The 24219-nt window shown below is 47.3% G+C and overlaps 2 long non-coding RNA genes across 13 annotated transcripts; one reads left to right on the top strand and one right to left on the bottom strand.

The window, feature by feature from the left end:
• The first annotated feature begins 6312 nt into the window (after positions 1–6312).
• On the top strand, positions 6313–8612 carry LOC127931551 (uncharacterized). 11 transcript variants are annotated; one of them, XR_008141721.1, is made up of 4 exons: positions 6313–6352; positions 6891–7065; positions 7323–7372; positions 8163–8466. It is a non-coding gene; the product is annotated as an uncharacterized LOC127931551 (long non-coding RNA). The 11 variants fall into 11 exon arrangements; XR_008141720.1 differs by lacking the exon at positions 6313–6352 and adding an exon at positions 6372–6671; XR_008141717.1 differs by lacking the exons at positions 6313–6352; positions 8163–8466 and adding an exon at positions 8527–8612 and having other exon boundaries at positions 6813–7065; positions 7323–7347.
• An 11639-nt stretch (positions 8613–20251) lies between these two features.
• Positions 20252–23502, bottom strand: LOC127931550 (uncharacterized). Of its 2 annotated transcripts, none has more exons than XR_008141714.1 (3): positions 23287–23502; positions 21188–21405; positions 20252–20834 (listed from the first exon to the last, which is right to left on the bottom strand). It is a non-coding gene; the product is annotated as an uncharacterized LOC127931550 (long non-coding RNA). The 2 variants fall into 2 exon arrangements; XR_008141713.1 differs by having other exon boundaries at positions 20252–20851; positions 23287–23501.
• Between the last annotated feature and the right edge of the window lie 717 nt (positions 23503–24219).

The raw sequence follows: 24219 nt of genomic DNA, 5'->3' as shown, positions 1-24219 counted from the left end.
GACAAGACAGAATGATGTCAACATGTTGACCAGGACAAGACAGAATGATGTCAACATGTTGACCAGGACAAGACCAAGACAAGACAGAATGATGTCAACATGTTGCCCAGGACAAGACCAAGACAAGACAGAATGATGTCAACATGTTGACCAGGACAAGACAGAATGATGTCAACATGTTGACCAGGACAAGACAGAATGATGTCAACATGTTGACCAGGACAAGACAGAATGATGTCAACATGTTGACCAAGACAAGACAGAATGATGTCAACATGTTGACCAGGACAAGACAGAATGATGTCAACATGTTGACCAGGACAAGACAGAATGATGTCAACATGTTGCCCAGGACAAGACAGAATGATGTCAACATGTTGACCAGGACAAGACAGAATGATGTCAACATGTTGACCAGGACAAGACAGAATGATGTCAACATGTTGACCAAGACAAGACAGAATGATGTCAACATGTTGACCAGGACAAGACAGAATGATGTCAACATGTTGACCAAGACAAGACAGAATGATGTCAACATGTTGACCAGGACAAGACAGAATGATGTCAACATGTTGACCAGGACAAGACAGAATGATGTCAACATGTTGACCAGGACAAGACAGAATGATGTCAACATGTTGCCCAGGACAAGACAGAATGATGTCAACATGTTGCCCAGGACAAGACAGAATGATGTCAACATGTTGACCAGGACAAGACAGAATGATGTCAACATGTTGACCAGGACAAGACAGAATGATGTCAACATGTTGCCCAGGACAAGACCAGGACAAGACAGAATGATGTCAACATGTTGCCCAGGACAAGACCAGGACAAGACAGAATGATGTCAACATGTTGACCAGGACAAGACAGAATGATGTCAACATGTTGCCCAGGACAAGACAGAATGATGTCAACATGTTGACCAGGACAAGACCAGGACAAGACAGAATGATGTCAACATGTTGCCCAGGACAAGACAGAATGATGTCAACATGTTGACCAGGACAAGACAGAATGATGTCAACATGTTGACCAGGACAAGACAGAATGATGTCAACATGTTGCCCAGGACAAGACAGAATGATGTCAACATGTTGCCCAGGACAAGACAGAATGATGTCAACATGTTGCCCAGGACAAGACAGAATGATGTCAACATGTTGCCCAGGACAAGACAGAATGATGTCAACATGTTGCCCAGGACAAGACAGAATGATGTCAACATGTTGCCCAGGACAAGACAGAATGATGTCAACATGTTGCCCAGGACAAGACAGAATGATGTCAACATGTTGCCCTGGACAAGACAGAATGATGTCAACATGTTGCCCTGGACAAGACAAAATGATGTCAACATGTTGCCCTGGACAAGACAGAATGATGTCAACATGTTGACCAGGACAAGACAGAATGATGTCAACATGTTGACCAGGACAAGACAGCATGATGTCAACATGTTGCCAAGGACAAGACAGAATGATGTCAACATGTTGCCAAGGACAAGACAGAATGATGTCAACATGTTGACCAGGACAAGACAGAATGATGTCAACATGTTGACCAAGACAAGACAGAATGATGTCAACATGTTGACCAGGACAAGACAGAATGATGTCAACATGTTGCCCAGGACAAGACCAGGACAAGACAGAATGATGTCAACATGTTGACCAGGACAAGACAGAATGATGTCAACATGTTGCCCAGGACAAGACAGAATGATGTCAACATGTTGACCAGGACAAGACAGAATGATGTCAACATGTTGACCAGGACAAGACAGAATGATGTCAACATGTTGCCCAGGACAAGACAGAATGATGTCAACATGTTGACCAGGACAAGACAGAATGATGTCAATATGTTGCCCAGGACAAGACCAAGACAAGACAGAATGATGTCAACATATTGCGGTAGACTGTTCACCGTGGTAGACTGTTCACCACAGTAGACTGTTCACCACAGTAGACTGTTTGCTACGGCAGACTGTTCACCATGGTAGACTGTTCACCGTGGTAGACTGTTCACTGTGGTAGACTGTTCACCGTGGTAGACTGTTCACCACAGTAGACTGTTTACTACGGCAGACTGTTCACCGTGGTAGACTGTTCACCGTGGTAGACTGTTCACCACAGTAGACTGTTTACTACGGCAGACTGTTCACCGTGGTAGACTGTTCACCGTGGTAGACTGTTTACTACGGCAGACTGTTCACCACAGTAGACTGTTCACCACAGTAGACTGTTTACTACGGTAGACTGTTCACCGTGGTAGACTGTTCACCGTGGTAGACTGTTCACCGTGGTAGACTGTTTACTACAGTAGACTGTTCACCACAGTAGACTGTTTACTACGGCAGACTGTTCACCACAGTAGACTGTTCTATGACACCCTATTCCACCATCTCCCCTTCCACCATGTGTCCTCCACCATCTCCCCTCCACCATCTCCCCCTCCACCATCTCCCCCCTCCACCATGTGTCCTCCACCATCTCCCCTCCACCATCTCGTCCTCCACCATCTCCCCCTCCACCATCTCCCCCTCCACCATCTCCCCTCCACCATCTCCCCCTCCACCATGTGTCCTCCACCATCTCGTCCTCCACCATCTCCCCTCCACCATCTCCCCCTCCACCATCTCCCCCTCCACCATCGCCCCCTCCACCATGTGTCCTCCACCATCTCCCCCTCCACCATCTCCCCCTCCACCATCTCCCCCTCCACCATCTCCCCCCTCCACCATGTGTCCTCCACCATCTCCCCCTCCACCATCTCCCCCCTCCACCATCTCCCCCCTCCACCATCTCCCCCCTCCACCATGTGTCTTCCACCATCTCCCCTCCACCATCTCCCCCTCCACCATCTCCCCTCCACCATCTCGTCCTCCACCATCTCCCCTCCACCATCTCCCCTCCACCATCTCCCCCTCCACCATGTGTCCTCCACCATCCCCCTCCACCATCTCCCCCTCCACCATCTCCCCTCCACCATCTCCCCTCCACCATCTCCCCTCCACCATGTGTCCTCCACCATCTCCCCTCCACCATCTCCCCTCCACCATCTCCCCTCCACCATTTCCCCTCCACCATCTCCCCTCCACCATGTGTCCTCCACCATCTCCCCCTCCACCATCTCCCCCTCCACCATGTGTCCTCCACCATCTCCCCTCCACCATCTCCCCCCTCCACCATCTCCCCCTCCACCATCTCCCCTCCACCATCTCCCCTCCACCATCTCCCCTCCACCATCTCCCCTCCACCATCTCCCCTCCACCATGTGTCCTCCACCATCTCCCCTCCACCATCTCCCCTCCACCATCTCCCCCTCCACCATCTCCCCTCCACCATCTCCCCTCCACCATCTCCCCCTCCACCATCTCCCCTCCACCATCTCCCCTCCACCATCTCCCCTCCACCATCTCCCCTCCACCATGTGTCCTCCACCATCTCCCCTCCACCATCTCCCCCTCCACCATCTCCCCTCCACCATGTGTCCTCCACCATCTCCCCTCCACCATCTCCCCTCCACCATGTGTCCTCCACCATCTCCCCTCCACCATCTCCCCCTCCACCATGTGTCCTCCACCATCTCCCCTCCACCATCTCCACCCTCCACCATCTCCCCTCCACCATGTGTCCTCCACCATCTCCCCTCCACCATCTCCACCCTCCACCATCTCCCCTCCACCATCTCCCCCTCCACCATGTGTCCTCCACCATCTCCCCCTCCACCATCTCCCCTCCACCATCTCCCCTCCACCATGTGTCCTCCACCATCTCGTCCTCCACCATCTCCCCTCCACCATCTCCCCTCCACCATGTGTCCTCCACCATCTCGTCCTCCACCATCTCCCCCTCCACCATCTCCCTCCACCATCTACCCTCCACCATCTCCCCTCCACCATGTGTCCTCCACCATCTCGTCCTCCACCATCTCCCCCTCCACCATCTCCCTCCACCATCTACCCTCCACCATCTACCCTCCACCATCTACCCTCCACCATCTCCCCTCCACCATCTCCCCCTCCACCATGTGTCCTCCACCATCTCGTCCTCCACCATCTCCCCTCCACCATCTCCCCCTCCACCATCTACCCTCCACCATCTCCCCCTCCACCATCTCCCCTCCACCATGTGTCCTCCACCATCTCCCCCTCCACCATCTCCCCCTCCACCATCTCCCCCTCCACCATCCCCCCTCCACCATGTGTCTTCCACCATCTCCCCCTCCACCATTTCCCCCTCCACCATCTCCCCCTCCACCATCTCCCCTCCACCATCTCCCCTCCACCATCTCCCCCTCCACCATGTGTCCTCCACCATCTCCCCTCCACCATGTGTCCTCCACCATCTCCCCTCCACCATCTCCCCCTCCACCATCTCCCCCTCCACCATGTGTCCTCCACCATCCCCCTCCACCATCTCCCCTCCACCATCTCCCCCTCCACCATCTCCCCCTCCACCATCTCCCCTCCACCATCTCCCCTCCACCATGTGTCCTCCACCATCTCCCCCTTCCACCATGTGTCCTCCACCATCTCCCCCTCCACCATCTCCCCCTCCACCATCTCCCCTCCACCATCTCCCCTCCACCATCTCCCCCTCCACCATCTCCCCCTCCACCATCTCCCCTCCACCATCTCCCCCTCCACCATCTCCCCCTCCACCATGTGTCCACCATGTGTCCTCCACCATCTCCCCTCCACCATCTCCCCTCCACCATCTCCCCCCTCCACCATGTGTCCTCCACCATCTCCCCCTCCACCATGTGTCCTCCACCATGTCTTTTCTAGTCATCAGACAACATCTGGAGGACAAAGAATAAAAACACAGTCAGTATGGAACATTATGGAGGCTGATACCTCCATAACGGGCAGCAGGTATCCTAGTGGTTAGAGGAGACATGTATCCTAGTAGGTAGGGGAGACAGGTATCCTAGTGGTTAGAGGAGACAGGTATCCTAGTGGTTAGAGGAGACATGTATCCTAGTGGTTAGAGGAGACAGGTAGTCTAGTGGTTAGAGGAGACATGTATCCTAGTGGTTAGAGGAGGCATGTAGCCTAGTGGTTAGAGGAGGCTGATACCTCCATAACGGGCAGCAGGTATCCTAGTGGTTAGAGGAGGCAGGTATCCTAGTGGTTAGAGGAGGCAGGTAGCCTAGTGGTTAGAGGAGGCTGATACCTCCATAACGGGCAGCAGGTATCCTAGTGGTTAGAGGAGGCAGGTAGCCTAGTGGTTAGAGGAGGCAGGTAGCCTAGTGGTTAGAGGAGGCAGGTAGTCTAGTGGTTAGAGGAGGCTGATACCTCCATAACGGGCAGCAGGTATCCTAGTGGTTAAAGGAGGCAGGTAGCCTAGTGGTTAGAGGAGGCAGGCATCCTAGTGGTTAGAGGAGACATTAGCCTAGTGGTTAGAGGAGACAGGTAGCCTAGTTGTTAGAGGAGGCAGGTAGTCTAGTGGTTAGAGTGTAGAGGAGGCAGGTAGCCTAGTGGTTAGAGGAGGCACTTAGTCTAGTGGTTAGAGGAGACAGGTAGCCTAGTGGTTAGAGGAGGCAGGTAGTCTAGTGGTTAGAGTGTAGAGGAGGCAGGTAGCCTAGTGGTTAGAGGAGGCAGGTAGCCTAGTGGTTAGAGGAGGCTGATACCTCCATAACGGGCAGCAGGTATCCTAGTGGTTAGAAGAGGCAGGTAGCCTAGTGGTTAGAGGAGACAGGTATCCTAGTGGTTAGAGGAGGCTGATACCTCCATAACGGGCAGCAGGTATCCTAGTGGTTAGAGGAGGCAGGTAGCCTAGTGGTTAGAGGAGGCTGATACCTCCATAACGGGCAGCAGGTATCCTAGTGGTTAGAGGAGGCAGGTATCCTAGTGGTTAGAGGAGGCAGGTATCCTAGTGGTTAGAGGAGACAGGTAGTCTAGTGGTTAGAGGAGACATGTATCCTAGTGGTTAGAGGAGGCATGTAGTCTAGTGGTTAGAGGAGGCTGATACCTCCATAACGGGCAGCAGGTATCCTAGTGGTTAGAGGAGGCAGGTATCCTAGTGGTTAGAGGAGGCAGGTAGCCTAGTGGTTAGAGGAGGCAGGTATCCTAGTCGTTAGAGGAGGCAGGTAGTCTAGTGGTTAGAGGAGGCTGATACCTCCATAACGGGCAGCAGGTATCCTAGTGGTTAGAGGACGCAGGTAGTCTTGTGGTTAGAGGAGGCAGGTAGCCTAGTGGTTAGAGGAGGCAGGTAGCCTAGTGGTTAGAGGAGGCAGGCATCCTAGTGGTTAGAGGAGACAGGTAGCCTAGTGGTTAGAGGAGGCAGGTAGTCTAGTGGTTAGAGGAGAGAGGTAGCCTAGTGGTTAGAGGAGACAGGTAGCCTAGTGGTTAGAGGAGGCTGATACCTCCATAACGGGCAGCAGGTATCCTAGTGGTTAGAGGACCCATGTATCCTAGTAGGTAGGGGAGACAGGTATCCTAGTGGTTAGAGGAGACAGGTATCCTAGTGGTTAGAGGAGGCAGGTATCCTAGTGGTTAGAGGAGACAGGTATCCTAGTGGTTAGAGGACACAGGTAGCCTAGAGGTTAGAGGAGGCAGGTATCCTAGTGGTTAGAGGAGGCTGATACCTCCATAACGGGCAGCAGGTATCCTAGTGGTTAGAGGAGAGAGGTAGCCTAGTGGTTAGAGGAGACAGGTAGCCTAGTGGTTAGAGGAGGCTGATACCTCCATAACGGGCAGCAGGTATCCTAGTGGTTAGAGGAGGCAGGTATCCTAGTGGTTAGAGGAGGCAGGTAGCCTAGTGGTTAGAGGAGGCAGGTAGTCTAGTGGTTAGAGGAGGCTGATACCTCCATAACGGGCAGCAGGTATCCTAGTGGTTAGAGGAGGCAGGTAGCCTAGTGGTTAGAGGAGGCAGGTAGCCTAGTGGTTAGAGGAGACAGGTAGCCTAGTGGTTAGAGGAGACAGGTAGCCTAGTGGTTAGAGGAGACAGGTAGCCTAGTGGTTAGAGGAGGCAGGTAGCCTAGTGGTTAGAGGAGGCAGGTAGCCTAGTGGTTAGAGGAGGCAGGTAGCCTAGTGGTTAGAGGAGACAGGTAGCCTAGTGGTTAGAGGAGGCAGGTAGCCTAGTGGTTAGAGTGTAGAGGAGGCAGGTAGCCTAGTGGTTAGAGGAGGCAGGTAGCCTAGTGGTTAGAGGAGGCAGGTAGCCTAGTGGTTAGAGGAGGCAGGTAGCCTAGTGGTTAGAGGAGGCAGGTAGCCTAGTGGTTAGAGGAGGCAGGTAGCCTAGTGGTTAGAGGAGGCAGGTAGCCTAGTGGTTAGAGGAGGCAGGTAGCCTAGTGGTTAGAGGAGGCAGGTAGCCTATTGGTTAGAGGAGACAGGTAGCCTAGTGGTTAGAGGAGACAGGTAGCCTAGTGGTTAGAGGAGGCAGGTAGTCTAGTGGTTAGAGTGTAGAGGAGGCAGGTAGCCTAGTGGTTAGAGGAGGCTGATACTTCCATAACGGGCAGCAGGTATCCTAGTGGTTAGAGGAGACAGGTATCCTAGTGGTTAGAGGAGGCAGGTAGCCTAGTGTTTAGAGGAGGCTGATACCTCCATAACGGGCAGCAGGTATCCTAGTGGTTAGAGGAGGCAGGTATCCTAGTGGTTAGAGGAGGCAGGTAGCCTAGTGTTTAGAGGGAGGCTGATACCTCCATAACGGGCAGCAGGTATCCTAGTGGTTAGAGGAGGCAGGTAGTCTAGTGGTTAGAGGAGGCTGATACCTCCATAACGGGCAGCAGGTATCCTAGTGGTTAGAGGAGGCAGGTATCCTAGTGGTTAGAGGAGGCAGGTAGCCTAGTGGTTAGAGGAGGCAGGTAGCCTAGTGGTTAGAGGAGGCAGGTAGCCTAGTGGTTAGAGGAGGCAGGTAGCCTAGTGGTTAGAGGAGGCTGATACCTCCATAACGGGCAGCAGGTATCCTAGTGGTTAGAGGAGGCAGGTATCCTAGTGGTTAGAGGAGGCAGGTAGTCTAGTGGTTAGAGGAGGCAGGTAGCCTAGTGGTTAGAGGAGGCAGGTAGTCTAGTGGTTAGAGGAGGCTGATACCTCCATAACGGGCAGCAGGTATCCTAGTGGTTAGAGGAGGCAGGTAGTCTCGTGGTTAGAGGAGGCAGGTAGCCTAGTGGTTAGAGGAGGCAGGTATCCTAGTGGTTAGAGGAGGCAGGTAGCCTAGTGGTTAGAGGAGACAGGTAGCCTAGTGGTTAGAGGAGGCAGGTAGCCTAGTGGTTAGAGGAGGCAGGTAACCTAGTGGTTAGAGGAGACATGTAGCCTAGTGGTTAGAGGAGACAGGTTGTCTAGTGGTTAGAGGAGACAGGTCGTCTAGTGGTTAGAGGAGGCAGGTAGCCTAGTGGTTAGAGGAGGCATGTAACCTAGTGGTTAGAGGAGGCAGGTATCCTAGTGGTTAGAGGAGGCAGGTAGCCTAGTGGTTAGAGGAGGCAGGTATCCTAGTGGTTAGAGGAGGCAGGTAGCCTAGTGGTTAGAGTGTAGAGGAGGCAGGTAGCCTAGTGGTTAGAGTGTAGAGGAGGCAGGTAGCCTAGTGGTTAGAGGAGGCAGGTAGCCTAGTGGTTAGAGGAGACAGGTAGCCTAGTGGTTAGAGGAGGCAGGTAGCCTAGTGGTTAGAGGGTAGAGGAGGCAGGTAGCCTAGTGGTTAGAGGAGGCAGGTAGTCTAGTGGTTAGAGGAGGCAGGTAGCCTAGTGGTTAGAGGAGGCAGGTAGCCTAGTGGTTAGAGGAGGCAGGTAGTCTAGTGGTTAGAGGAGACAGGTAGCCTAGTGGTTAGAGGAGGCAGGTAGTCTAGTGGTTAGAGGAGACAGGTAGTCTAGTGGTTAGAGGAGACAGGTAGTCTAGTGGTTAGAGGAGACAGGTAGCCTAGTGGTTAGAGGAGACAGGTAGTCTAGTGGTTAGAGGAGGCAGGTAGTCTAGTGGTTAGAGGAGACAGGTCGTCTAGTGGTTAGAGGAGACAGGTAGTCTAGTGGTTAGAGGAGACAGGTAGTCTAGTGGTTAGAGGAGACAGGTAGCCTAGTGGTTAGAGGAGACAGGTAGTCTAGTGGTTAGAGGAGACAGGTAGTCTAGTGGTTAGAGGAGACAGGTAGCCTAGTGGTTAGAGGAGACAGGTAGTCTAGTGGTTAGAGGAGACAGGTAGTCTAGTGGTTAGAGGAGACAAGTAGTCTAGTGGTTAGAGGAGACAGGTAGCCTAGTGGTTATAGGAGACAAGTAGTCTAGTGGTTAGAGCAGACAGGTAGTCTAGTGGTTAGAGGAGACAGGTAGTCTAGTGGTTAGAGACAGGTAGTCTAGTGGTTAGAGCGTTGGACATGTAACTGGAAAGTTGCTAGATTGAATCCTTGAGGGTAGCCTAGTGGTTAGAGTGTAGAGGCGGCAGGGTAGCCTAGTGGTTAGAGTGGAGGGGCGGCAGGGTAGCCTAGTGGTTAGAGTGGAGGGGTGGCAGGGTAGCCTAGTGGTTAGAGCGTTGGACTAGTAACAAGTTCAAATCCCCGAGCTGACAAGGTACAAATCTGTCGTTCTGCCTCTGAACAAGGCAGTTAACCCATTCTTCCTAGGCTGTCATTGAAAATAATAATTAGTTCTCAACTGGCTTGCCTAGTTAAATAAAGCCAGTTTTAAATAGAAGTTAAATACTAATTAAATGAAGGAAGCGTAAATGTAAATCTGATATAAACTGAAGTCTGGAAGGCAGATCATGACGAATGACCTGCTGTGTGTTGTATTGGGGTGTCGACCACTCCTCCAATCAGAGGCATGACGATACCGTTCTCCTGGAACGCAATGATAGGGACAAGCTGCTCCTCTTCCTCCTCTTCTTCACCAGGGGGAGGAAGTCTGGAGTCTGCAGGGAGAAGAACTATCACCTCTTCAAACAACCTGTTCTCTCAGAGAGACGGGGGGAGGGGGCAGAGAGAGGGAGGGGGCAGAGAGAGGGAGTGAGGGAAGAGAGAGAGAGGGCAGAGAGAGGAAGGGAGCAGAGAGGGAGGGAAGAGAGAGAGTGAGGGCAGAGAGAGGGAGGGAGCAGAGAGAGGGAGGGGGCAGAGAGAGGGAGGGAGCAGAGAGAGGGAGGGGAGAGAGAGAGTGAGGGAAGAGAGAGAGTGAGGGCAGAGAGAGGGAGGGGGCAGAGAGAGGGAGGGAACAGAGAGAGGGAGGAGAGAGTGAGGGCAGAGAGAGAGAGGGGGCAGAGAGAGGGAGGGAGCAGAGAGAGGGAGGGGGCAGAGAGAGGGAGGGGGCAGAGAGAGGCAGGGGGCAGAGAGAGGGAGGGGGCAGAGAGAGGGGGGGAGGAGAGAGCAATGTACTTTCTCAACAGCATTCAGAAAATGTAATTGTTGCTTTAATGTACAGTTTGATTTTGACTGTTTCTCTCCCTGCTGTCCTACCTCTCGTCAGCAGGGGGCAGCAGTGCTGTGCTGGGGTTAGAGCTGGGGTCAAGGTTGGGGGCTCCATGACCGTTGCTGTCACTGTGCTTGGTCCCTGACCCTGACACACTCACTGAGGGAACAGACGCTGGAGAAAACACAGAACCAATCAGATACACACCTTGAAAGACAACCAATCACCGACACACACCTTGAAAGACAACCAATCACCAACACACACACCTTGAAAGACAACCAATCACCAACACACACACCTTGAACGACAACCAATCACAGACACACACCTTGAAAGACAACCAATCACCAACACACACACCTTGAACGACAACCAATCACCAACACACACACACCTCAAGAACACACTGGGATAATCATAAATAAAAAGCAATGAATCATTTAATATGGAGTTGGTCTCTCCCCCTTTGCTGCTATAACAGCCTCCACTCTTCTGGGAAGGCTTTCCACTAGATGTAGGAACATTGCTGCTATAACAGCCTCCACTCTTCTGGGAAGGCTTTCCACTAGATGTAGGAACATTGCTGCTATAACAGCCTCCACTCCTTCTGGGAAGGCTTTCTACTAGATGTAGGAACATTGCTTCTATAACAGCCTCCACTCTTCTGGGAAGGCTTTCCACTAGATGTAGGAACATTGCTGCTATAACAGCCTCCACTCTTCTGGGAAGGCTTTCTACTAGATGTAGGAACATTGCTGCTATAACAGCCTCCACTCTACTGGGAAGGCTTTCCACTAGATGTAGGAACATTGCTGCTATAACAGCCTCCACTCCTTCTGGGAAGGCTTTCTACTAGATGTAGGAACATTGCTGCTATAACAGCCTCCACTCTTCTGGGAAGGCTTTCCACTAGATGATGGAACATTGCTGCTATAACAGCCTCCACTCCTTCTGGGAAGGCTTTCCACTAGATGTTGGAACATTGCTGCTATAACAGCCTCCACTCTTCTGGGAAGGCTTTCCACTAGATGTTGGAACATTGCTGCTATAACAGCCTCCACTCCTTCTGGGAAGGCTTTCTACTAGATGTAGGAACATTGCTTCTATAACAGCCTCCACTCTTCTGGGAAGGCTTTCCACTAGATGATGGAACATTGCTGCTATAACAGCCTCCACTCTTCTGGGAAGGCTTTCCACTAGATGTTGGAACATTGCTGCTATAACAGCCTCCACTCTTCTGGGAAGGCTTTCCACTAGATGTAGGAACATTGCTGCTATAACAGCCTCCACTCTTCTGGGAAGGCTTTCCACTAGATGATGGAACATTGCTGCTATAACAGCCTCCACTCTTCTGGGAAGGCTTTCCACTAGATGTTGGAACATTGCTGCTATAACAGCCTCCACTCTTCTGGGAAGGCTTTCCACTAGATGTTGGAACATTGCTGCAGAGACTTGCTTCCATTCAGCCACAAGAGCATTAGTGAGGTCGGGCACTGATGTTGGGTGATTAGGCCTTCAGGCTCACAGTCGGCGTTCCAATTCATCCCAAAGGTGTTTGATGGGGTTGAGGTCAGGGCTCTGTGCCGGCCAGTTAAGTTCTTCCACACCGATCTCAACAAACTATTTCTGTATGGACCTCACTTTGTGCATGGTGGCATTGTCATGCTGAAACAGGAAAGGGCCCTTCCCCAAACTGTTCCCACGAAGTCGGAAGCACAAATCATCTAGAATGTCATTGTAAACTCTAGCGTTAAGATTTCCCTTCACTGGAACTAACCCTAACCATGAAAAACAGCCCCAGACCATTATTCCTCCTCCACCAAACTTTACAGTTGGCACTATGCATTCTGGCAGGTAGCTTTCTCCAGGCATCCACCAAACCCAGATTCATCCATCGGACTGCCAAGATGGTGAAGCGTGATTCATCACTCCAGAGTCCAATGGCGGCGAGCTTCCCACCACTCCAGCTGACGCTTGGCATTTTGGTGATCTTAGGCTTGTGTGCAGCTGCTCAGCCATGGAAACCAATTTTCATGAAGCTCCTGATGAACATTTATTGTGCTGATGTTGCTTCCAGAGGCAGTTTGTAACTCGGTAGTGAGGGTTGCAACTGAGGACAGACACAAAATGTTTTACGCCCTACGCACTTCAGCGCTCCCTGTTAGCTTGTGTGGCCTACCACTTCATAGCTGAGCCGTTGTTGCTCCTAGACGTTTACACTTCACAATAACAGCACCATAACAGCTCTAGCAGGGAAGAAATTTGACAAACTGACTTGTTGGAAAGGTGGCATCCTTTGAAAGTCACTGAGCTCTTCAGTACGGGCCATTCTACTGCCAATGTTTGTCTATGGAGATTGCATGGATGTGTGCTCAATTTTATACACCTGTCAGCAACGGGTGTGACTGAAATAGTCGAATCCGCTCATTTGAAAAGTGTCCTCATACACTATAAATAAAAAAAAGTATGTGCTGTTCAGAGACGAATGAACCCCACTCTTTGGGAGGAGAATCCTCAATGGGACCAAGTTAAACGTTTTCCCTAAATGCATCAGACCTGAGTCATAAAGATCCATCTGTGAATCTGCTTAATACTGTCCTATGGGCCCTGGACTACTGTCCTATGGGCCCTGGTCTACTGTCCTATGGGCCCTGGTTTACGGCCCCTATGGGCCCTGGTCTACTGTCCTATGGGCCCTGGTCTACTGTCCTATGGGCCCTGGTCTACTGTCCTATGGGCTCCTGGTTTACGGCCCCTATGGGCCCTGGTCTACTGTCCTATGGGCCCTGGTCTACTGTCCTATGGGCCCTGGTTTACGGCCTCTATGGGCCCTGGTCTACTGTCCTATGGGCCCTGGTTTACTGTCCTATGGGCCCTGGTCTACTGTCCTATGGGCCCTGGTCTACTGTCCTATGGGCCCTGGTCTACTGTCCTACGGGCCCTGGTCTACGGCCCCTGGTCTACGGCCCCTGGACTATGGGCCCTGGTCTACTGTCCTATGGGCCCTGGTCTACTGTCCTATGGGCCCTGGTCTACTGTCCTATGGGCCCTGGTCTACTGTCCTATGGGCCCTGGTCTACTGTCCTATGGGCCCTGGTTTACTGTCCTATGGGCCCTGGTCTACTGTCCTATGGGCCCTGGACTACTGTCCTATGGGCCCTGGTCTACTGTCCTATGGGCCCTGGTTTACGGCCCCTATGGGCCCTGGTCTACTGTCCTATGGGCCCTGGTCTACTGTCCTATGGGCCCTGGTCTACTGTCCTATGGGCCCTGGTCTACGGGCCCTGGTCTACGGCCCCTATGGGCCTTGGCTTACGGCCCCTATGGGCCCTGGTCTACGGCCCCTGGACTATGGGCCCTGGTCTACTGTCCTATGGGCCCTGGTCTATGGGCCCTGGACTGTGGGCCCTGGTCTACTGTCCTATGGGCCCTGGTCTATGGGCCCTGGACTGTGGGCACTGGTCTTCTGTCCTATCAGTTAAGAGTGTTGGGCCAGTAACCTAAAGGTTGCTAGTTTGAATCCCTGAGCCGACAAGTTGAAAAATCTGCCGATGTGCCCTTGAGCACGGCACATAAGACTAATGGCTCCAGGGTCGCCCTTAATAATGGCTGATCCCTGGCCGTGACCCCATTCTCAGAGGGCGTCCCAGGGGGTTTTAACCACTGGTGCATGGGACCGAGAGACTGGTTAACCACTGAGACTGAAAAAACAGCCATCACTAGCACATCAGAGGCTGCTGCCTATAGGCATAGACTAGAAATCACAGGTTAACCACTGAGACTGAAAATCAGCTTCTATCTCAGTGGCCATCAGACTGTTAAACAGCCACTAACACATTAGAGGCTGCTGCCTTGAGGCATAGACTAGAAATTAGAGGTTGACCGATTAATCGGCACATCCGATTAACCGGGGACGATTTCAAAAACAATGGGAGCTCACCTTGTGGTACTGTCGGAGATGTGTCGCTGCCATCCTGGTCCGCCATTTGTCCTGATGTCAGATGATCGGGATAAACTGCGCGACCGAGCGGAAGTAAGGACAGGGGTCGGTGTGGAAAGGTCCCGCGCGCAGACAGGTGAGGGACAGCATACACACCTGCTTCTGTATGATGGCCTGTCAATGCAAAAACACTTAGACCCATCTAAGGACTATACCACTAACCCCTGCTTCTGTATGATGGCCTGTCAATGCAAAAACACTTAGACCCATCTAAGGACTATACCACTAACCCCTGCTTCTGTATGATGGCCTGTCAATGCAAAAACACTTAGACCCATCTAAGGACTATACCACTAACCCAAACTCGCTATGAATAGAAGTTACACTCAGGAAATTGTGTGGATACAGGGTGACGTTTCCTCTAGGATCAGATACCTCTCCTCTTCCTCCTAATAACCATTTGTAGGGAAAAGGTAAAAACTGGCCCCAGAGGGGGGGGGGGGGCAACTTCACCTTGTTGAATACATAGACCAATATGTAATATGACAACTACTGGTGAAGGATAATGATCGTGTTGGAAAACAACAACTCAATTCATTCAACCAATGTTTCGACAGCTTTGTCTTCTGCTGGGGGTTTTCATAGACGTCTGGCAATAATGATAATGTTGCCTGCCTGGTATAGTAAAGGACTGGTAATAATGATAATGTTGCCTGCCTGGTATAGTAAAGGACTGGTAATAATGATAATGTTGCCTGCCTGGTATAGTAAAGGACTGGTAATAATGATAATGTTGCCTGCCTGGTATAGTAAAGGACTGGTAATAATGATAATGTTGCCTGGTATAGTGCCTGGTATAGTAAAGGACTGGTAATAATGATAATGTTGCCTGCCTGGTATAGTAAAGGACTGGTAATAATGATAATGTTGCCTGCCTGGTATAGTAAAGGACTGGTAATAATGATAATGTTGCCTGCCTGGTATAGGAAAGGACTGGTAATAATGATAATGTTGCCTGCCTGGTATAGTAAAGGACTGGTAATAATGATAATGTTGCCTGCCTGGTATAGTAAAGGACTGGTAATAATGATAATGTTGCCTGCCTGGTATAGTAAAGGACTGGTAATAATGATAATGTTGCCTGCCTGGTATAGTAAAGGACTGGTAATAATGATAATGTTGCCTGCCTGGTATAGTAAAGGACTGGTAATAATGATAATGTTGCCTGCCTGGTATAGGAAAGGACTGGTAATAATGATAATGTTGCCTGCCTGGTATAGTAAAGGACTGGTAATAATGATAATGTTGCCTGCCTGGTATAGTAAAGGACTGGTAATAATGATAATGTTGCCTGCCTGGTATAGTAAAGGACTGGTAATAATGATAATGTTGCCTGCCTGGTATAGGAAAGGACTGGTAATAATGATAATGTTGCCTGCCTGGTATAGTAAAGGACTGGTAATAATGATAATGTTGCCTGCCTGGTATAGTAAAGGACTGGTAATAATGATAATGTTGCCTGCCTGGTATAGGAAAGGACTGGTAATAATGATAATGTTGCCTGCCTGGTATAGTAAAGGACTGGTAATAATGATAATGTTGCCTGCCTGGTATAGGAAAGGACTGGTAATAATGATAATGTTGCCTGCCTGGTATAGGAAAGGACTGGTAATAATGATAATGTTGCCTGCCTGGTATAGGAAAGGACTGGTAATAATGATAATGTTGCCTGCCTGGTATAGGAAAGGACTGGTAATAATGATAATGTTGCCTGCCTGGTATAGTAAAGGACTGGTAATAATGATAATGTTGCCTGCCTGGTATAGTAAAGGACTGGTAATAATGAAAATGTTGCCTGCCTGGTATAGGAAAGGACTGGTAATAATGATAATGTTGCCTGCCTGGTATAGTAAAGGACTGGTAATAATGAAAATGTTGCCTGCCTGGTATAGTAAAGGACTGGTAATAATGATAATGTTGCCTGCCTGGTATAGTAAAGGACTGGTAATAATGATAATGTTGCCTGCCTGGTATAGTAAAGGACTTCATTATTCTAAGCATGTTTATTGTATTGTGGACACCAGGGATGTCAAACTCATGTTTATCCCGGAGACCATTCAGTCTTCGAGGTGTTATATTGCCTCACCTTGTTTTAGGACTTTTTGACGATCCCCGACTGTCTAGTTTTCATTTTGGTGATTATTAGCCAGCTGGACCGACAAGAAAATCTATGAATGAAGGTAAATGTTTATTTCTACACAGTTTAGAGTTGATTTTTTAAAAAGTAATTTTATAGTATATTGAATTGATCTCCCCAACTCAAAACGAGCTGCAGGTCTCACACCTGTATATTTTTGGTCATTTTCTAGTATTTTGAGTTGTCCAAATCAATTCTAATATATTAAATGACTAATTCTACTATAATATTACTAATACTAATTCTACTATACTCCCAGGAAAATGAGTTTGAGTATTTTAATTAAGTAAAAACATTGTGATTTATCCCTTCTTTTCACGTGAGTTTTAATTTAACAGTTGTGGTTTGTTTACATTGAATTGATTTGAATTAATAAAGATATAGTGGGGAATACATTCATTTATTTATTTCAGGAAACAGACTAGAATTAGGAACATATTGAAGGCAGTTTTACAACCACAGTTTCAACTGTAGGAGATTAAAAGATATATTATTATTATTATTTAAAAGATCCAGCAGTTTTCAGCTCAATGTCAAATCATTTCTGGGAAACAATTACATACCTTATGGTGACTTCTTTAAATTCAAATGGTAAAATAATAATAACAGCTTCTTAGTAGCAAAGAGCAAGAATTTTACTAGGACTGTCTGGGTGTGGTCTGAGTGGAGAGGGGAGAACTGAAGACTAGCTGTTATTGGCAGAGAAGTTTGGTACGTTCTCATTGGTCTATTAACTAATTTACCGCTTGGTTATGTCACCATCCTACCAAAAATAGGCAGACATTTCAGGTGGTCTTTGCAAACAGCTGAAGACGTTATAATTCTCACACTGAAGACGTTATAATTTTCACACTAAAGACGTTATAATTCTCACACTAAAGACGTTATAATTCTCACACTAAAGACGTTATAATTCTCACACTAAAGACGTTATAATTCTCACACTAAAGACGTTATAATTTTCACACTAAAGACGTTATAATTTTCACACTAAAGACGTTATAATTTTCACACTAAAGACGTTATAATTTTCACACTAAAGACGTTATAATTTTCACACTAAAGACGTTATAATTCTCACACTAAAGACATTATAATTCTCACACTAAAGACATTATAATTCTCACACTAAAGACGTTATAATTCTCACACTAAAGACATAATTTTCACACTAAAGACAATTTTCACACTAAAGACAATTTTCACACTAAAGACAGTTTTCACACTAAAGACATAATTTTCACACTAAAGACAATTTTCACACTAAAGACAATTCTCACACTAAAGACGTTATAATTCTCACACTAAAGACGTTATAATTCTCACACTAAAGACATTATAATTCTCACACTAAAGACATTATAATTCTCACACTAAAGACATAATTCTCACACTAAAGACATAATTCTCACACTAAATACAATTCTCACACTAAAGACAATTCTCACACTAAAGACGTTATAATTTTCACACTAAAGACGTTATAATTTTCACACTAAAGACATAATTTTCACACTAAAGACGTTATAATTTTCACACTAAAGACGTTATAATTTTCACACTAAAGACGTTATAATTCTCACACTAAAGACGTTATAATTCTCACACTAAAGACATTATAATTCTCACACTAAAGACATTATAATTCTCACACTAAAGACGTTATAATTTTCAGGAAACTGCACTGGACATTAAAGGTCCCCAAAACACACACATCCTTGGGTCTCTCCTCTTGTCAGTTCGCTGCAGCTGACGACTGGAACGAGCTGCAAAAAAAGAACCCACCTCCATCTCTTCATTCAAAGACTCCATCATGGACTCTTACTGACAGTTGTGGCTGCTTTGTGTGATGTATTGTTGTCTCTACCGTCTTGCCCTTTGTGCTGTTGTCTGCGACCAATAATGTCTGTACCATGTTTTGTGCTGCTACCATGTTGTGATGCTAACATGTTGTGTTGCTACCATGTTGTGTTGCTACCATGTTGTGTTGCTGCCATGTTGTGTTGCTACCATGTTGTGTTGCTACCATGTTGTGTTGCTACCATGTTGTGTTGCTGCCATGTTGTGTTGCTACCATGTTGTGTTGCTACCATGTTGTGTTGCTGCCATGTTGTGTTGCTACCATGTTGTGCTGCCGCCATGTTGTGTTGCTACCATGTTGTGTTGCTGCCATGTTGTGTTGCTGCCATGTTGTGTTGCTGCCATGTTGTGTTGCTGCCATGTTGTGTTGCTATCATGTTGTGTTGCTGCCATGTTGTGTTGCTGCCATGTTGTGTTGCTGCCATGTTGTGTTGCTGCCATGTTGTGTTGCTACCATGTTGTGTTGCTGCCATGTTGTGTTGCTACCATGTTGTTTCTGCCTTGATATGTTGTTTGTCTGCCATGTTGTGTTGGTGTTGTGTCTCTTGTTGCTGATGTTGTGTTGCTGCCATGTTTATATGTTTTCTTTATGTTATTTTTCCCAGACCATGTTGTTCTGCTGCCATGTTTGTTGCTACCATGTTGTGTTGCTGAAGATTAAAGTTAAAACATGTTAATTTTGCCATGTTGTGTTGATTGCCATGATTGGGCCTTGCTGATGCATGTTCTGCTGTGTTCAGATCTGGGTTCAAAGACCCTGTTGAGCAGCCATGTTGTGTTGCTACCATGTTGTTTGCTGCCATGGTTGATCTGTTGCTGAAACTGTGTTGCTGCCATGTTGTGTTGCTACCATGCTGCGGTGCGGGCCATGTTGTGTTGCTGCCATGTTGTGTTGCTTCATCTGTGTTGCTGCCATGTTGTGTTGCTCACCATGTTGTGTTGCTGCCATGTTGTGTTGCTACCATGGGCTGCCATGTTGAGAGCCAGGGAGGTTGCTACCATGTATGTGTTAAGGTAATGTTGTTCTGCTGCCATGTTGTTTTTACCATGTTGTGTAATCTGCCATTTTGTTTTACCAGTTGTGTTCAACAGTTTGGACACATGTGTCATTCCATGTTTTCTTTATTTTTACTATTTTCTGCCATTGTTGTGTTGCTCAAATGTTGTGTTGCTGCCATGTTGTGAATGCCATGTTAGTAACCAAAATATACAAATAAAAAAATATATGCCATGTTTGTTGCTGATGTTGTGTTGCACCATGTTGTGTTGCTACCATGTTGTGCACTCCAACCAGCTGCTACCATGAATGTGTTGCTGCCATGTTGTGTTTGATGTTGAGTTGCTGCCACATGTGTTGCTGCCACTTGTGTTGCTGCCATGTTTCCTTGCACCATGTTGTGTCCCAAACCATCTTCAATTGGATTTGTGGTGCCATGTTGTGTTGCTGCCATGTTGTGTTGCTGCCATGTTGTGTTGCTACCATGTTGTGTTGCTGCCATGTTATGTTCATCATGTTGTGCAGAACTCATGTTGTGTTGCTGCCATGTTGTGTTGCAAATGTTGTGTTGCTGCCATGTTGTGTTGCTGCCATGTTGTGTTGCTGCCATGTTGTGTTGCTACCTGGAATGTTGTGTTGCTGCCATGTTGTGTTGCTGTCATGTTGATGTTGCTACCAATGTTGTGTTCAAATCATTTTTGTGTTGCTGCCATGTTAGCAGTGTTGCTGCCATGTTGTGTTGCTGCCATGTTGTGTTGCTTCTATGTTGTGTTGCAAAGCATGTTGTGTTGCTACCATGTAATGTAACTAACAATTGCCATGTTGTGTTGCTGACCATGTTGTGTTGCTGCCATGTTGTGTTGCTAAAGATATGTTGTGTTGTGATGTTGTGTTGCTGCCAGTGATGGTGTTGTTGTATTCCATGTTGTGTTGTTGCTTCCATGTTGTGTTGCTGCCATGTTGTGTTGCTACCATGTATTGTGTTGCTACCATGTTGTCATGTGTTTCTGCCTTGCTATGTTGTTAGGTCTCCCATTATGTAGTGGTGTGGTGTCTCTTGTCGTGATGTGTGTTTTATCCTATATTTATATAGTATTTCTTTATTTATTTTAATCCCAGACCCCCGTCCCCGTAGGAGGCCTTTTGGTAGGCCGTCATTGTAAATAAGAATTTGTTCTTAAACTGACTTGTCTAGTTAAATGAAGATTAAAGTATAAAACATTTAATTTTAAAAAAGGTGTCGATTCGTGATTGGGCCTTCTGATGCAGTTCTGCTGTGTTCAGATCTGGGTTCAAAAGACCCTGTGAGCAGCCATACCGGCTCCTAAGGCCACCAGTTTCACCAGTGGAAAGATCTGGTGAGGAAACTGCCTGCAGAGCTAAGCCAGCTGCCAAAGGCGTCATTCCCTGGCTGCGGTGTGGGACACAGCCCTGTGTTACCGAGACTCTCATCCTCTGAGAGTTCATCTGGTATCGCCACATTCTCACATCCTCACCACCACAAACACTGAGGAGGAGGAGGACCTGGGGGAGGAAGGGAGAGAGAGGGAGGAAGAGAGGAAGGTATAACTTAAGGTAAAGTGTAAACATGGAAGCTTAGTTAATTTTTATCCTTTCATTAATCTAATTTTGTTTTACCAGTACCAGTCAACAGTTTGGACACATCTACTTATTCAAGGTTTTTCTTTATTTTTACTATTTTCTACATTGTAGAATAATAATGAAGACATCAAAACTATGAAATAACACATATGGAATCATGTAGTAACCAAAATATACAAATAAAAAAATATATATATTTAATATTTGAGGGTAGCCACCCTTTGATTTTGACAGCTTTGCACTCTCAACCAGCTTCACCTGGAATGCTGTTCCGACAGTCTTGAAGGAGTTCCCACATATGCTGAGCACTTGTTGGCTGCTTTTCCTTCACTCAGCGGTCCATCTCATCCCAAACCATCTCAATTGGGTTGTGGTCGGGTGATTGTGGAGGCCAGCTCATCTGATGCAGCACTCCATCACTCTCCTTCTTGGTCAAATAGCCCTTACACAGTCTGGAGGTGTGTTGGGTTATTGTCCTGTTGAAAACAAATTATAGTAAAAATAAAACCCTGGAATGAGTAGGTGTGTCCAAAAGGTTAACCCAAGTCATGTTGATAACCTTACCAATAAGTCAAATCAAATCTAATTTTATTTGTCACATACACATGGTTAGCAGATGTTAATGCGAGTGTAGCGAAATGCTTGTGCTTCTAGTTCCGACAAAGCAGTAATAACCAACAAGTAATCTAACTAACAATTCCAAAACTACTACCTTATAGACACATGTAAGGGGATAAAGAATATGTACATAAGGATATATGAATGAGTGATCACAGAGCTGGTATAGGCAAGATACAGTAGATGGTGTAAGTACAGTATATACATATGAGATGAGTATGTAAACAAAGTGGCATAGTTAAAGTGGCTAGTGATACATGTATTAGCATAAGGATGCAGTCGATGATATAGAGTACAGTATATACGTATGCATATGAGATGAATAATGTACCACTATTATATAATGTAGCATTGTTTAAAGTGGCTAGTGATATATTTACATCATTTGCCATCAATTCCCATTATTAAAGTGGATGGAGTTGAGTCAGTGTCAGTGTGTTGGCAGCAGCCACTCAGCAGCCACTCAATGTTAGTGGTGGCTGTTTAACAGTCTGATGGCCTTGAGATAGAAGTCATCTTTACTCAAAAAAAACTGTCCTTTGCCACCGCACATTCATGAGTGCCAATATTTCTGACCCGGCCTCCAAACCAGGACCAGCAGAAACACCAACCCCGACAGCAGGTCCACTTAGTCCAGGAGCAGCCATGGAAGCTCCATCAGTCTGCACTGTAGTTCCACCAGTCTGTTTTACAACCTCTGCATACAATACATCATGACTGATTCTATATCTCTGAGCCTCTCTATGCGGCTCTCTATGGTAATACCACCCCCCCACCTGGTATAACACACACACACACAATCCCTCCACACTTCACACACATGTTCTTTCTTTAAAAATTGAACAGCTACATGTCCCATTCTAAAGATCAGTGTGGATTAAAAACCATCTGTACTTTCCCAGGCATAACGTTCTCAAACCTCCAGCAGCACTGATAGGCGCTCCCTTCTTTTCCCACTGATCAACCTTCTGGCCTCCCGTCACATTTTCTTCACTATCATCCCAGTGATGACTCCCCTCTACCTGGTATACGCACCACTATCATCCCACCTGGTATAAGCACCACTATCATCCCACCTGGTATAAGCACCATTATCATCCCACCTGGTATAAGCACCACTATCATCCCACCTGGTATAAGCACCACTATCATCCCACCTGGTATACGCACCACTATCATCCCACCTGGTATAAGCACCACTATCATCCTACCTGGTATAAGCACCACTATCATCCCACCTGGTATAAGCACCACTATCATCCCACCTGGTATAAGCACCACTATCATCCCACCTGGTATAAGCACCACTATCATCCTACCTGGTATAAGCACCACTATCATCCCACCTGGTATAAGCACCACTATCATCCCACCTGGTATAAGCACCACAGGGACGTGGCTTTTTAAATCTTCTTCCCATGAAGCTTTTCCATTGTCAGAATCTTCTCTCGCTGAACCCGGCTACCACAAAATAGTAACAATCTACCATTTCCAAATGAACTGAACTAAATTTCACTTCACCTACCTTGCTCTATGGCAGGTGTTTCTACACCTGCATTGCTTGCTGTTTGGGGTTTTAGGCTGGGTTTCTGTACAGCACTTTGAGATATCAGCTGATGTACGAAGGGATTTATAAATACATTTGAGTTAGTCAGATAGGGTGTAAGACAGGCCCTGTGGTCTCATCAAAACACTTCCACCACTTTCCACTCCATCACATCATTACTCTTGCTTCCTACCGTAGCCCTCTTCATGTTTTCGGTATCATAACCTCTTCTTCTTCCTCTGTCTTTCCACTCCCGACCATTCTCGGTCCTTGATCCTCCCGCTCCATACCATCAGAACTGACACCGCGATTGTTCTCATTCCAGCACGGCTGTTGTTTCATCCACTGTTTTCCTTAATTTCCTCAATTTCGTCCGCACTACTCGGCGCCATGTCCGACCCTACCCGGCATGCAGCATGTCAGCTGCTAGTCCCGCAGCGGCTGTCGTTTTAAACCTGTAACCAGGAAGACGGAGGAAACCAGGAAGTAGAGATCGTTGCAGCACTAGTTTTCTGCCAGCAGCACAAACCTTGACGTTTGGTATGTTACTGAGGAAACCTTCAAAATAAAAGCCCGCATTTCAAAACATTGCAATGTGGATGATCCGCTCAAATTATATTTAATTTGAATCAATGGCCGCTTGTGTGCCAACAAGAACATGCAATAAAATAAAATATGGTTTTAAAAATATTTTTGTAAGACCAATAATTATAAAAAAAAATACAATGTTGACACTGGTATGTCCTTAACTCCCCTATCTTACCTCATTGGCACTCACTGTATATAGACTTTTTGTTTTCTTTTGTTCTACTGTATTATTGACTATGTTTTGTTTATTCCATGTTTAACTCTGTGTTGTTGTATGTGTCGAACTGTTTTGCTTTATCTTGGCCAGGTCGCAGTTGTAAATGAGAACTTGTTCTCAACTAGCCTACCTGGTTAAATAAAGGTGAAATGAAAAATATATTTTTTTTTAAATGTTGAGAATACTGGCTTGTAGAGAGAACTGTTTTCCTGTCTCAGCTAAAGTGGGAAATACTGGGTAGGTTCTCTACTATCCAAATATGTGTAGATTTGGAAGGGGGGGCTGTGTCTCATCCCTTTTCACTCCACACCCTCTTATAGC

Source organism: Oncorhynchus keta, chromosome 8 (assembly GCF_023373465.1).
Source record: "Oncorhynchus keta strain PuntledgeMale-10-30-2019 chromosome 8, Oket_V2, whole genome shotgun sequence".
Classification (NCBI taxonomy): Eukaryota; Metazoa; Chordata; class Actinopteri; order Salmoniformes; family Salmonidae; genus Oncorhynchus; species Oncorhynchus keta.
The sequence above is the reverse complement of the archived record's forward strand: the minus strand, read 5'-3'. Positions and strand labels throughout refer to the sequence as shown.